This window comes from Triturus cristatus, chromosome 6 (assembly GCF_964204655.1).
Source record: "Triturus cristatus chromosome 6, aTriCri1.1, whole genome shotgun sequence".
Lineage (NCBI taxonomy): Eukaryota > Metazoa > Chordata > Amphibia > Caudata > Salamandridae > Triturus > Triturus cristatus.
In genome coordinates, this window is record NC_140589.1 from 1,855,977,968 (window position 1) to 1,855,993,112 (window position 15,145).

General features: G+C 41.4%; 1 protein-coding gene across 1 annotated transcript in view; it reads right to left on the bottom strand.

The window, feature by feature from the left end:
• Positions 1 to 3,770: 3,770 nt before the first annotated feature.
• Positions 3,771 to 15,145, bottom strand: part of LOC146822203 (WAP four-disulfide core domain protein 12-like) — a 37,512-nt gene continuing 26,137 nt past the window's right edge. The window contains exon 4 of the mRNA XM_085613332.1: positions 3,771 to 4,236. The gene's annotated coding sequence lies outside the window, so the exon portion shown is untranslated. The remainder of the gene's footprint in view (positions 4,237 to 15,145) is intronic.

The window sequence follows — 15,145 nt, forward strand, 5'->3', positions numbered from 1 at the left end:
ATTTCTATTATTCATTTCTTAATTTACCATTTACATCCCCTCTCAAACTCTAACCTCACCTTTAAAATGAGTTAGTTGTGAAAGAAATGTGGCACTCAAACAGCAGATTATCAGAGCCAGGATCTCTGTTCTCTACACCTCTCTCCTCTCAGCAGAACCAGATAATGGCAAAGTTTCCCTCTATTTTTCCACACATATACATGTAAGTTTCAAATCTCAGTGCTTCCCCCTTTTTTTCAAATGTAATCACACATTTCTATTGGTTGAAAACCAACCCTTTTCCAAAAGTACCCTGCCCCCAACTTGACTTCTGCCTAGTACCCTTCCCCCAACTTGACTTCTGCCTGCTACCATAGCAACAGCTCATGGAACACTGCTGTGTGGAGTCAGGTCAGAAGTTCGCCACACAATGTTTCAATTCCACAGAGCAAGAGTGCTTGACTTTTCAAACCTAACAGCAAATCCATAGTACTGTTCTTTGGTAACACATTTTTCTGTACCAATACAAAACATGCTTCTATTAATTTACACATACAGACTAGTTTTTATTCTAGAATGGTATGAAACAGCCAATCAGTTCTTTTTGTTTTGAAAAAAATATGTATGCCTCCATTTCCAAACTGTCTTTCTTTTCATATTGCCATTCTACTGAAAGACACCTCCTGAGTGCATCCAGTTCTCCTTTGAAGATGTTCACAGTGTGGATTGTAGGGCACAGCTATGTCTTCTGGAGTGAAAAGTTTGCAGAGAAAACAGGTATGGTGAGAGACCTTGCTTTGCCAAATGTAGACATTAAATGGATTGGTCAGAGAGGGTTAAAGTGGCACCAATTGATGCCATTGGTGAAATCCTTCATGCAAATCCAACACCCTGACCTCATAATAGTGCACTGTGGTGGCAATGACCTAGGCACTTTGACTGGGGTAGGTCTGGAAATGCTTATGAAGGACACCTTTGCACAACTGTTTTCACTTTTCCCTAAAACTGCCTTTGTGTTTTCTAACATATGCCAAAGGCAAAAATGGAACTGGTCCAATCATTTCTGTCCGCAGATTGACAAAGCAAGAAAGCACGTCAACAAATCTGTTTCTGCTTTCCTCCGTGACTATGGTATGGGTTCCATTTACCACAACAACTTGCGTTACGACATGCAAGACATTTATAGAGGAGATGGTGTGCACTTCAATGATGAAGGGAACAGAGTCTTTTTTCTTGAACCTTAGACTCTGCATTGGTACTTACTTGTAGGTACCACAAAAAAATCACTTAATAAACACAACGGCTCTTTTTAGAGCCCCCTAATATCTAAACACTTAAATCTGAATTTCATTTCTTTTTTGTATTTTTTTTTTACCGTACGCTTACCGTAAGCTTACCGTACGCGTACCCCGTGATTTTTTTAAAAATCAATAAATGTTTTCTTTGTACTTTTCTGTCCTTCTTTGACCCCCTTACAAATGTTAGGGGGTCTGTAACTCTCTCCCTTGCCCCCTTTTCAAGATATCACTCTTTTTTACCGGAGTGAAATACACAAAATGGCGGCCGCCGCTTCCTGGTTTCGGCCGATTCGAATGTTTACTAAGATCTAACAGCCAATCAGAATCGGGCTCGCGCACGCCACCGTACGCGTACGGTAAGCTTACGGTAAGCGTACCGTAAGCTGGCTCAGATATGTATATTGATTTAAAGGCTATTTTCTCAGAATCTACTGAACAGATTTACACCAAACCTACAAAAGGCACTTCCTTGACCTGAGGACTACCTCTCTGCCAAATTTCTAGTACTTCTGTTCAGCCGTTCGGGCTGTAGCCCTGTCTAAAGGTCCTATGGAAAAATGCATGGGAAAAACGCGTTTTGGGACCCCCCTTTTATCTCAGCCCCCGCTTGACAAATCCTCCCGAGACTTTCAGGGTAGGAGCGGAGCGTAGCGCCCCACCTATTTTGAGAAATTCGCGAGGATTCGTCGACCGGCGCCAAAGTTATTCAAAATAGAATGTTGCGGATTTCCTATGGAAACAGGGTCCTAACTATAACTACCTACTGGCGACCGCCAGTAGGTAATATATATATATATATATATACACACACACATATATATACATAGTTCAATTTCATCTTAAAACATAATTAAAAAGAACCTCAATCAATGCTCTATTGAAAATAACAATAAAATAACATTAAAAAAACTGTCATTTCATTAAACCCTATGTACAATATTGAAAAATAGAGAGAAGATGAACGGGGTGGAATAGCACTGTACAGTCTTTTTTAGTCACAGGCCCCAATAATTTTGTTTCTAGTCAACTGTGGGACTTAAGTTCTTCCTTCCCCAATGGATGCTCCATTTTCTTGACACATGCTCTTTCCAAACCTAGATCTTCACCATAAAGCAGGTACCTACACAGTATAAAAACAAGCCACCCAGTTGTATCTGATTTGAAAACACTCAGAGCTTCTTTAGGGCGTGAAAAGGAGAGCACGTGACATGCTGGAACAATCCAGGTTTTCCTCAATGTTGCATACAATGGGCAGAAAAATATAAAGTGCTCTAGTGTTTCTTGTCTAGCGTTGCATCGGGGGCATAGCAAGGTTACATATGCATTCTTCCAGTTACCTTTCAGCGCATTTAATGGAAGAACCCCGGATCTAAACTGTATATAAATTGCATGTGCTTGAGGGGGTTCAATTTCATCCATTTTTAATTCAAACTTAAAACAGCTTTTCAAATCTAAAAAACATGTTATTAGCGAACCATTGTTCCTAACTTCAGTACATAAGGAGTCAATATACGCCCAAATTCTCCTTTTTAAAATTGGCCACATTTTTTTTTGTAATAGATTTCAGGTTTTCCCACATATCCCCCAGCCCGAGTTTATAGAGCCAAACCTTTACTTTTTTTAACCATACAAGGCGCCCAGTCTGATTGTGGTAGGTAAAAAGCTCCTCCGTTGCCTCCTTAACGGGAATCTGCTTCTTACTGGTCCAGAGTCTAAACCAGAACATAAGCGCCTTCAGGACGGCAAAATGGGCAATAGATCTTAGACCGAGGTCTAGGCGGAGGGGTATTATTGGCATAGTTCTTGGTAAGTTTGGAGCTACTCGTAAAAATTTATTTTCAGATATTTCTAATTGGTTAAATTGTTCTAGCCCCCACAGTTCTGCCCCATATAGAGCTGCGCCCTTTCCCTTTGCCCGATGAATTTCAAAAATTAGGGAAATTGGATGAAAAGGAGAACTATTAGCTTTCTTAATTATAGCAGAATCTACATGTTGCAGAGAGAGTACACTCGTCCGGATTTGGGGAGTCCAGGACAGGTTTTCACTGACTCTAACCCCCAAGTAATCAAACACCTTGACCTGGTCTAACCTTTGATTATTTAGGCTTAGTTTATTCTTTGTGTATTTGTACAGGTTCAAGACCATAAACCTATACACACACTATACTTATGTTTGTTGCAGAACTCAGGTGGGGAGCAGCCCAGCCTCCTCCGGACTTCAACGGGCGTGGACGAGCCTGCCCTTGGCCCGGGCACGTACCCATGTGCATTTGAGGGTTTCTCTTTACAAAACATCCTAGTCAACGCAGCATGAGTGAGGCAAAGAAAACAATTCTTGACTACAAAAGACCAGAGTTGGTTATAAATTATGGATTACAGTATGTATGAAACATAATATTTTACATAACAAAGGACTTTAATGTGATTCAAAGTGTAATGGTGTAAATGGTGTAAAGTGCAATTTTTTTAATGAACTCAAGAAAATAAAAACTGTAATATTTCAATAACTTTATTTTGTATGCATGATATCATTAATCTTTTTTTTAAAGGGTAAAAAACTTCATAAGGCATAGCATGTACATTAAGTAATACAGTCATAGGGAATTGAGACAATATACTAGATGAAGGATTTACAAAACAAATCACCCGTAAAAGAACAACAAAATAATGTTTGCATAAAATCAATCAATTATCCTTGAGAGTTTATCATATATATTTGATATAGTGGGCCAATCAAAATTATTTGGAAGCTTCAGAATTCTTGGCTATAGTTCATTGCAAGTGGTGAATACAGTAGAGTCAGCTGTAATACCTCAATAATACATTGCTATAAGCTAAGAATGTTGACTCTCTTGTAGAAAGTGGTGAAGGCATTGGATGCAAGGGACTGCAATCACTGTGGGGCCCAGAATAGGTGGTGAGCTTCATTTGAGGCTGGATTCACACTGCTGTGAGGGATCTGGAAAAAAACAAGAACACAGTGAGTGAGACACAAATCATTATATGTGTACTTACAACACATGCTGAGTATACCAATGTAAAACTCTACATACACAGAAGTTTGTTTTAGGCCAGTATCATCAGAATAATCAGCAGGCTTCTTGAAAAGGGACACAATCCTTGTATAACAATAGACTTTGAAAACAGCATTCAATAATTGACTATTTGTGTATGTTTACTTAAAGTTTGTCACAAACCATTTAAACTCTTGAAATAAGATACATAAAATAACAATATACATTAAGGCCCTGATTTATAGATTGGTGGATGGTTACTGCACCATAAAATTTAAGGATATCCCATCCACCTTATTAAAAGTGCCATAGGATATTATTAAGGCTCCCAGTTTTCCTTTTTCCACATTTTTACAGATAAATGCAGGCAGAATCCTGCGTGTTTCCTGTCTCTATTATTTTTACAGTGAAAAAATACAGAAAATTAGACTTCTTTTGAGTGACTCTCCATGCTGTGATTCGTGAATTTCAGACCAATAGCTATACAGATTCACAGCATAGGGAGTTAGAAAAAGGAATGAGATTTCCTAAAATTACTGGAACTATCTAATCAACATATGTTTGTGTTATTATGCTTATAATTTCATGTGAGTATTTTGTTTGATTATATTTGGCTGCATAATGTGCCAAAACCTGTCAGGCATCAAAGTGTGAGTGCATATTTCATAAATGCATGTGGAAATATGTGAAGTATGACTTCATTTGCTCACAAAACACAAAATAATTATGGATACATGCCAATAAGGTGGCCAAAAATAAATGTATAAATACAGATGGAAATGGTAAACAAATACACCCCATAAAATGTGTAGCCTTAGATATAATGCAATGGTACTACGGAGGAAAGGATATCCATCACAGTTGTGAGGGAGTAACTTATCCGCCAACCTCTAAATCATGCAATGTGTCATTTTCTTAAATTTAAACAAACACGTGGACGGACCTGTTTATGAGGTTGGAGAAAGAAGGGGAAGAAGGTTGACGTTTCTGTAATCAGATTTACAGAAGTACCCGAATACCATTAGGTTTTTTAAAAATCTGATTACAGGAAAGTCGGCATTCTTCCCCTTCTTTCTCCACCCTCATAAACAGGTCAGTCCACGCTGTTTGTGTATAGATTATGTTTGGGGATAGGGACATATCCCCCACACTATCCTCGCTCTCTCCTTTGTTTAACTATTTTCTTACATATATAAAAAAACAGGGGGAGGTAAGGGGAAAACTTAACAGACAGGCCCGTCCTCCTACTGATCACGTTCCAAAAAACAAAAGAAGGCTGTTCCATTCTAATGTGAACTAACTCTCCACAGGATGATAAGAAAAAAACTTTTGGTTTCCTTATATAACCCCCACCCACCAGAGTTGCCCCTTGGTGGCATGCTTCATCATTAGGTTCTTCCATTTCCACTGAGGAATGGGGGTGCTGCGACCTAAGAGGTACGCAGGAGCACTGAATAGTATATGATGATGATAGAAGTAAATAGAAGTGAGAGGGTTCCTGTGTATGTGGTTCAAAATACCTGCCTATTAAGTAGGTAAATCCTTTAATCTATCCTCTAGACATTATGATTAAAAAATGTGGAGAAAGTGGGAAGTCTAGGTGGAAATGTACCTGCATTCCTACGGGTCTACATGTTTCAAGCCTATTCCCCAAGGCGTTTCATAAGGACCAAGGAATTAGCTACTTGATTCGACCCCGAAGGTATTGCTCATATATTATTCCAACACACACAATACATGCTAAATACTAAATAGAGATCAATCACACCTGTTTTGTGGCTTAATACCCACTTGGTATTACTTCTTAATGCAGCTAAATGGCCAAAGGTTTGCCTCATGGGTCTTACAGTGGTATGGTACACTTGTAGTCACACTAACGCCAAAGCAGCACCTCGGGTATTAAACCTAGGGGATTCTCCCTCGGCCCTGAAGTTGCTGAGGGAGTTAATTACTTGGTCTCACCTGTTTCACATTTTCCTTGACTCCTTTTAAGAGCTGCCAGATACTTCATCGTGTAATTCTTCTCTGATAAAGAAGACGTAACTCAGAGAAATTTGAAGTTCTCCTCCTAAATACATTTTGTTTAAAAAAAACAGCTCAGGATTTTCTTGGAGTCATATTAAAACAAATATTTAGGGTTGTGGTTTGTGAATTCTGTTAAAGATATGATTACATTCAATTTCACTCCATCATTGAACAAATTAAGATAATTTAGGGCATCATGCCAAAAAAGCTTTTTGAAATGTACAGGAGACACAAGGCGATTTGGTAACTAGAAGTAGCGTGTTTAGGGTGTCTCTTTCACATACCGAATGACAGTGGTATGTTTTAATGTTTAGTGACTGAACTATGGTAAAAAAACCTTTCAATTTTTACTGACTACCGAAACGTAGTGGTAACCATTTGCGAAGGAGAAGGGGACTCCATGGAACCCAATCCCCTTTTAGAATGTTCAACTAAATATTTTTTAAGAAGAGACAGTGGTCCCACGTACCTCTGCCTACTCTTAAAAAATGGAACTTAAGTGTTTCATATTTCGTTTTTGAAATGCATTCTATTTTCCTTTTGAGGAATACGTGAATCATAAAAAAAAGATTGCTTTACTCAAAAGCAATCACAGACATGGTGGCCTGCTGACCCCAGCACTTCACAATCCATGGGATGGTTTTTGATTCCAAATGGGTAGCAAACTGCAATCTATCATATTAACATTCATGAGGTAGGTTGAGTTTTAACCCACTAGGAATCACTAATTTGGCAAGAATCACAATTTGGAAATAGCAATTCATAATTTTTGTACATCTGGCCCTTAATTTCTAGTTTCAACCCTTTTTTGGTAGGGCCATCTAGATTCCATAAAGATGATGTTGATTTCATTATCCTAACACTCTTTCCATGATACCCCTAAACATTCCAATTGCTTTTATTAAGATATAAAAGTCTCTCCTTGTACATTTCTAATAGAATAATAAACAAAATCACTGTTTTAGTTTCCAGAGTAAATCTGTCTAAAGACAATGGAGGGGCTAGTTCTCCTGATTTTAAATTATATCATCAAGGTTCTACAAAGAATCATCTTTGTGGCTCTTAGAATCTGATAACTCTCTTCTCCCATTATAGATTGACATGTGCAAAGCCTTTTTGCCTCTATTCTCCTCTGATTAATTTTTGGAATTGACAAGAAACCATCTAATTTTTCATTAACTATATTTAAATATATCGCTAGTTTGCTTGTAACCATGCTTTTGTCCACGAAAAAATAGTAGGCCTGTTTTTCTTAACTCACCTAATGCTATAATAAACTAATTCAAATCAAGCAAACTTCTATATACTGGCCTACTTTGAGATTACTGAAATAAAAGTGAAAGATAACCTAAGCACCATCAAACATCTTGACCGTATTTAAGGTGCTTCCAAAAAACCATATACTTGAAACTCATTTTAAGCTAAATTCCGGTTTACAAAATACTCTACTGAAAATACCTTCCCATTTCCTCTTAAATCCAGGGTAGACATTATGGGGAATAAAACAAGACATGAAAACTACTAGCTTATTATAAAAAAATTCAGAAAGATTGAACAAAAACTAAAAATATCCATATCCCTTATAATAATTTCATAGTAATGATTTAGAAATATCTCAACCATTTGGAGATTAATATAAACTCTTTACACTTCAGAAAATCTCCTCCCCTACAGATCAATGAAATTTGAGATCATTTCAATTCCTTCAGCAACAAATTTAACAATGATGTTGATTTCAATCCATCGAAAAATATATTTTCTTAGATGAGATTGCCTGAACTGTTTGTTTAATTAAAAAAGGGAAAGCTTCTGAACCAGATAGTATTACCATTGAATTTTATAAATGTTTTCAACTCATATTACCAACATTTGTATCTCTTTTCTTATTTCTCAAATTCTAACATGTTCCAAGGTACTTTTCAAGATGCCTCACTTATTTAATCTCTAAAAGATGAGTGTGATCCTCAATTCTGCAACAATTATTGTGCCATATCCATAGATACCACAGATTATAAAATATTTGCCAAATTATTGCCCTCCATCTGGAACTTCTTTCAGCAAAATAAATTAGTCATGAACAGTCTACACAAACAATTTCATTGGGTGCATCATCTCATTTGGTCTGTTAAGCCGTCATGTTTCCACTTGACGCCATATACTGTATGGGGCAATGGGTCAGCCTACTTCAAGGTGTGCTTTTGGAGGCTTGCATAAAGAGTGCTGAGATATTTCTTTATGTCTTTATGGCAAAGCATTAGAAGTAGATTGTTTTTGGCTGAGGCTTTTTGTATGAGGAGAGACTCTTCGTTGCTGGTCAAAACAATTTAGTCGCTTCTTTCGTTCACTCTGTGCTGCTCGCTGGTGACTTTTACGGACAGTTGCCACTTTTTGAGGTGGTGTGGTAACAGTAGTCCAGAGAAAGGGTGCTGGGGCCTAGATCGGGGATGAGGCTTCTGCACAGGTCATTATGTCTCTGTCTGGTGGGCAATCCCACATTTATCCATTTAATAGAACATTGTCACATGAGCTGTACATTTAGTGATGATTGAACGCTTAGCCCTAAAATGATAGTTCATCTCTTCTAACTGAGTTTCATGGCTTTGTACTGAAGCCTGGATTAGGGCTCTCACTTTTCCACTGGGCAGCGTGTCCATACTTGGTGTGTCATATGAACAGCTGCATGTTTTTGAGATGAGATAATTGTTGTAGCAGAGAAGAAGAGTGTCACATGAAGACATGTGTAGGAGATTACTCTATTTAAAAAACTGGGATGTTGTGTAGGATGTGAGTCCAAGTCGTAAGTGCACACATTTCTTTTTACTGGGAACCAAGTACTGAATCCATTGTAGGGCATGATCCTCTCTGTGTAGTGAAGCAGAGCAGTCCAAGGCATACTCAGAGAAGTGGTGTGGTCTAGAAACCCTGATAAATCATTATCTAGTCAGTGCTTTTTTATTTACTAAGAAGTGCAATTGAATAGATTGAAATACCTTTGGACACCCTCGTAATACTTTACAACTCTAGCGAGCCATAAATTATATAATCACAATACCCCCTACCTAAATTAGACACAATATCATAAAATACGGGGACCAGTATCAATAAGGCAGGCCCATTGGCCGTGTCATGGTTTCGTTATCAACAGGACAGGTCTATTTGTTTTGTCACAGTGTTGCCACACTAGTAAAAGCAAAAAACATTATACTTCATGACAGTAATCTAAAGGGAAATGTACAAACATTCAATACTTTCTATGGTAACATAAAACTTTGCATATTAATCATTAATATTGTCGACACAGCATAATACAAAAAATGTGTAATGAGTCTTTATTTTTACTAAATTGATACTGCAGCTCCAGGACCACCCAATAGAGCTACCCACACTCCAGAACCTATAAGCAAAAGCCCAAATTACAGGAGAGCTTTAAATGGCAGCAAAGCCTCTCCGAAGAGTCAAAATATGATTCCCTAGGAGAATTATGTTGACTTTTGTAGTGGCCACTTCTGGGGGGCTATTCCACTCTCTGCAGCCCAGCACCACACATTTCCAAAACGTTGTTAGATCACCACAAGGAAGCAAGATTTCCATGAAAAATGTCCTTGAAAAGACTTATAGGGCACTGCGGAACCATGTAGGGTAGGGGTCTTAAATGAGCTGCTTCCATGCCATTTGTCTTTTAACTTTGCGACACCAGCGCTTTACTTTTCTCGGGGGGAGTTGGGTGCCTCGGTAGCGTCTGCAAAGGAGGACTCGCTCTGGGCCAATGCTGATTGTCTCAAATGCATTTTCATAACTCCTTGGTGTCCTCACATCACTAATCTCATTTTAGCAAAAACATATCCCAGACAATTCACTGTGGCTCCTGCCATGGAGTAGCCCACTCTGGAGGTATTTGGCAAGTACTCCAGGAATTAATGGGCCACTTGCATGTTTGTCAGTGGTGTCAATGTCACTACTGGTGCTGACACAAAGGAAACTGAAATGGTGCTCCATAAAATTCTGGCCCCTCAGACATTGTTTTTTAGCAGAAGGCCTTTCAGCTTAGTTTGCCAGGCAACACCCAACAGCAACACAATTTGCTGCTCCGCTGTCCCAATAGAGTCATGTTGTGTTTGTCTCCTTGCCTCTCTCTCTCTGTTCCTCTGTTCAGTCTGATGGGCTGCACGTTGGGTATCTGCCAGACTCTCCTGTACATTGACATGTTTGCATGTGGGGATCTGCATGTTCCACTTTTAACACATGGTCTGCAGATGATGTTCAGTGCCACCTCAGTCTGACTCCTGGCAGCTCTCGGCTGCCCTGGTATGCTTCTAAAGATTAGTTCAGCCTTTTCCTATTATTAGGCACAACTAAGAGAAGGCCATACAAGCTACTGCTCCTCCACCACTCTGTTTAATAGAGTTAGCAACAGGGGAGTGCATTACTGTGCACACCTACACCTGTGGGGCAGCCCTGTTGTGGATTACTATGCTACCCCTTCCCCTTAGCTGACTGCTGTAGTCCTAATTCCAGATCTTCATACAGACTGTAGCATTCCCTGCAATAGCACTACAGTGATGTCATATTAAAGTATTCCCTTCACAGGCAATAGTGTCTCAACTTCTTGCACCATATTTCAGTTTTCCCGTCATCACTGTCCCATCTAATGACGCCATACTGCAGCATTTCTTGCACTGACACTAGTTAGTACTTGTTGATGCCACACTGCAGCATTTTTAGCACCAGTGTCTGACCTGTTGCCATACTTCAGTTTTTCCTGCATACATTTCTCACCTGTTGATGACATACTCCAAAATTCCCTGACAGGCATCGCAACTGCCGGTGCCATACTGAAGAATTTCCTGCACCAGCGTCTCACCTGCATGTGACATTCTGCAACATTCCCTGCGCTAGCATTGCAGCTGCTGACATCATACTGCAACATGTGTGCACTGGAGTCAGACCTGCTGGCATCATGTTGCAGGATTCCCTGTACTAGTGTCTCACCTGTTGTTACCTCAGCATTCCCTCATCCCCATCGCACCTGCTGACTTCATACTGCAGCTTTCCCTGCACCTGCTGGCATCATACTTCAGCATTTTCTGCACTAGCCTCATACTTGCTGAAATCATGCTGCAGTATTTCGTCCACTAGCAATGCACCTGCCGACATTATGCTGCAGGATTCCCTGCACTAGCATCACACCTGTTGACATCATACTGCAGCATTCCCTGCACTAGCGTTGCACCTGCTGACATCATCCTGCAGCATTCCGTGCACTAGCATTGCATCTGCTGACATCATACTTCAGCATTCCCTGCACTAGCATCGCACCTGGTGACATCATCCTGCAGCATTCCCTGCACTAGCGTCGCACCTGGTGATATCATCCTGCAGCATTCCCTGCACTAACCTCGCACCTGTTAACATAATGCAGAGTTCCCTCACCAGTGTTGCACCTGCTGACATCATACTGCAGCATTGCCTGCACAAGCCTTGTACTAGCTGACATCATCCTACAGCATTCCGTGAACTGGCATCGCACCTGTTGACATCATCCATCAGCATTCCCTGCACTAGCTTTGCACTTACTGACATCATCCTGCAGCATTCCCTGCACAAGCATGGCATCTGCTGACATCATCCTGCAGCATTCCCTGCACTAGCGTCGCACCTGATGATATCATCCTGCAGCATTCCCTGCACTAACCTCGCACCTGTTAACATAATGCAGAGTTCCCTCACCAGTGTTGCACCTGCTGACATCATACTGCAGCATTCCCTGCACTGCTGACATCAGACTGCAGCATTTCTTGCATCAGCGTTGCACCTGCTGGCATCATACTGCAGCTCTCCCTGCACCTACTAACATCATACTGCAGCATTACCTGCACAAGCCTTGTACTAGCTGACATCATCCTACAGCATTCCGTGAACTGGCATCGCACCTGTTGACATCATCCATCAGCATTCCCTGCACTAGCTTTGCACTTGCTGACATCATCCTGCAGCATTCCCTGCACAAGCATGGCATCTGCTGACATCATCCTGCAGCATTCCCTGCACTAGCGTCGCACCTGGTGATATCATCCTGCAGCATTCCCTGCACTAACCTCGCACCTGTTAACATAATGCAGAGTTCCCTCACCAGTGTTGCACCTGCTGACATCATACTGCAGCATTCCCTGCACTGCTGACATCAGACTGCAGCATTTCTTGCATCAGCGTTGCACCTGCTGACATCATACTGCAGCTCTCCCTGCACCTACTAACATCATACTGCAGCATTACCTGCACAAGCCTTGTACCAGCTGACATCATCCTACAGCATTCCGTGAACTGGCATCACACCTGTTGACATCATCCATCAGCATTCCCTGCACTAGCTTTGCACCTGCTGACATCATCCTGCAGCATTCCCTGCACAAGCATGGCATCTGCTGACATCATACTTCAGCATTCCCTGCAATAGCATGGCACCTGTTCACATCATACTGCAGCATTACCTGCACTAGCGTTGAATCTGCTAACATCATACTGCAGAATTCTCTCAACAGTGTTGCACCTGCTGACATCATACTACAGCATTCCCTGCACTAGCGTCACATCTGCTGACATCATCCTGCAGCATTACCTGCACTAGCGTCACATCTGCTAACATCATACTGCAGAATTCTCTCAACAGTGTTGCACTGCTGACATCATACTACAGCATTCCCTGCACTAGCGTCACATCTGCTGACATCATCCTGCAGCATTACCTGCACTAGCGTCACATCTGCTAACATCATACTGCAGAATTCTCTCAACAGTGTTGCACCTGCTGACATCATACTACAGCATTCCCTGCACTAGCGTCACATCTGCTGACATCATCCTGCAGCATTACCTGCACTAGCGTCACATCTGCTAACATCATACTACAGCATTCCCTGCATTAGTCTCGCACTTGCTTACAGCATATTGCAGCATTCACTGCACTAGAGTCACACGTGCTGTCATCATACTGCAGCATTTGCTGCACTGTTGCTCAGCCCAGAGACCACCTCACCAATTTCGTAATTGAATGCTCCAAATCAGGAGATGGATGGAACATAATTGTTTGAAACTGAACTCAGAGATCCTCTTATTTGCTAAGAGCATATCCTTCTGGTCTCCAAGCTGGTGGCAAACACAAGGAGATGATGGACGGAGTGCTGGAACCTTTCAGACACTCACCCCCAGTCACAGATGTGGGTTGAATTCATCATCATTCTTTGGCTCACTTCGCCACCTCAGTTCAGACCCAGCTATCTGCAAATCAGTCTGACCCTGTGCCTCATGGGAACAGTCCAGCCTGAACTGCCAAGCCAGGTCTTCCCTGAACTGGAAACAAGCATCCTGGGACCGGTTTCTGGGTAACACCCTTCATCAGCCAGGCTAGCTTGAATCAAGTGGCAAAGTGAGTAAGGGACCCATGTCTAGGCATCCCCTGCCATCTTAGGACAAACAAAGCAAACACAAGGAGATGATGGACGGAGCACTGAAACTTTTCAGACACTCACCCCAGTCACAGATCTGGGTTGAATCCATCATCATTCTTTGGCTCACTTCGCCACCTCAGTTCAGACCCAGCTATATGCAAATCAGTCTTGACCCTGTGCATTCCCTGCACTAGTGTCACAACTGCTGACTCCCTACTGCAGCAGCCCCTGCTCTAGCGTCACACCTGCTGACATCATACCACAGCTGTCCCTGCACAAGTGTTGCACTTACTGACATCCTACTTCAGCATTGTCTGTACTAGCATTGCTCCTGCTGACATCATACTGCAGCAGTTCCTGCACTCCCTTTGCACCTGCTGACATTATACTGCAGTGGTCCACCCTGCACGAGTGTCTCACTTGCCACCAAACACATGCAGCCACTGGATCCAGTTACTCCAGATGTCTTTTTTTGCTGTACAGCATGGCACCAAACTTGGTATTTGGAGATGCACATTGAAATAAGACTTGAGGTGAAAGGGTAAATCTGCATCACAAGTGATCCACACCCCTTTTGCACTATACACAACACCTCTTGCGACGTTGCTGCCACATACCAGTCCTGGAGAGATTATAGAGCACACCATACATTCGCTAGTGAACGGACACTCCAGCAGCATCTGTTTTGCAACTGTGCATGAAATGTCTTGTAATGAGGACAGACTCATAGCTCTTTCCTACCTCTACAAACATGAAACTGCCTCTATAACATGCTACCATCCAGGGATGTCAAGAGTCCTTGCCAAAGAGCAGGCATTGCAGCCGGGTGAGAACATTTGAGAGAGAAGTGACCTGTGAGGAAAAGACTGTGCCAGATCACTGACACCAACTTTCCCCTTTTCGTGGCTCCCCAATGCCAATCTTCATCAGAGATGAGCATCTGTCCCTCCAGGTGGCACTGACTGCAGTGGGTGATTGTGCAGAAAATGGACAGAAGAAGATGCTTTACTTACCTTTCTAGAAACCAGTGTGGTGGGTGTCAAAGGTGGGAAAGAATAAGGTCTCTGGCATTCAGGGCTGTAATGCAAGTTGTACCCTCTGGAGCAAGCGTCATTGTCCCATGCTCTGAGGCTGGTTTAAGTGCAGAGAATGGCCTGGACAGAGCTCTGACATGTCAGGTATGCTTTGCTGTAGTAGTAGTAATTTATTCGATCAATAACATGATCATTCAGAAAACATCACATTGAACATACAAAACCAAGAACACTCCTCTCAATCAAAAAGAATAAAACAACATCACGGTACATATATATATACATATATACATATATACATATTCACTGAAAAAACCATAGGTTTCACACAAGTTATAGTTAGCTGTACA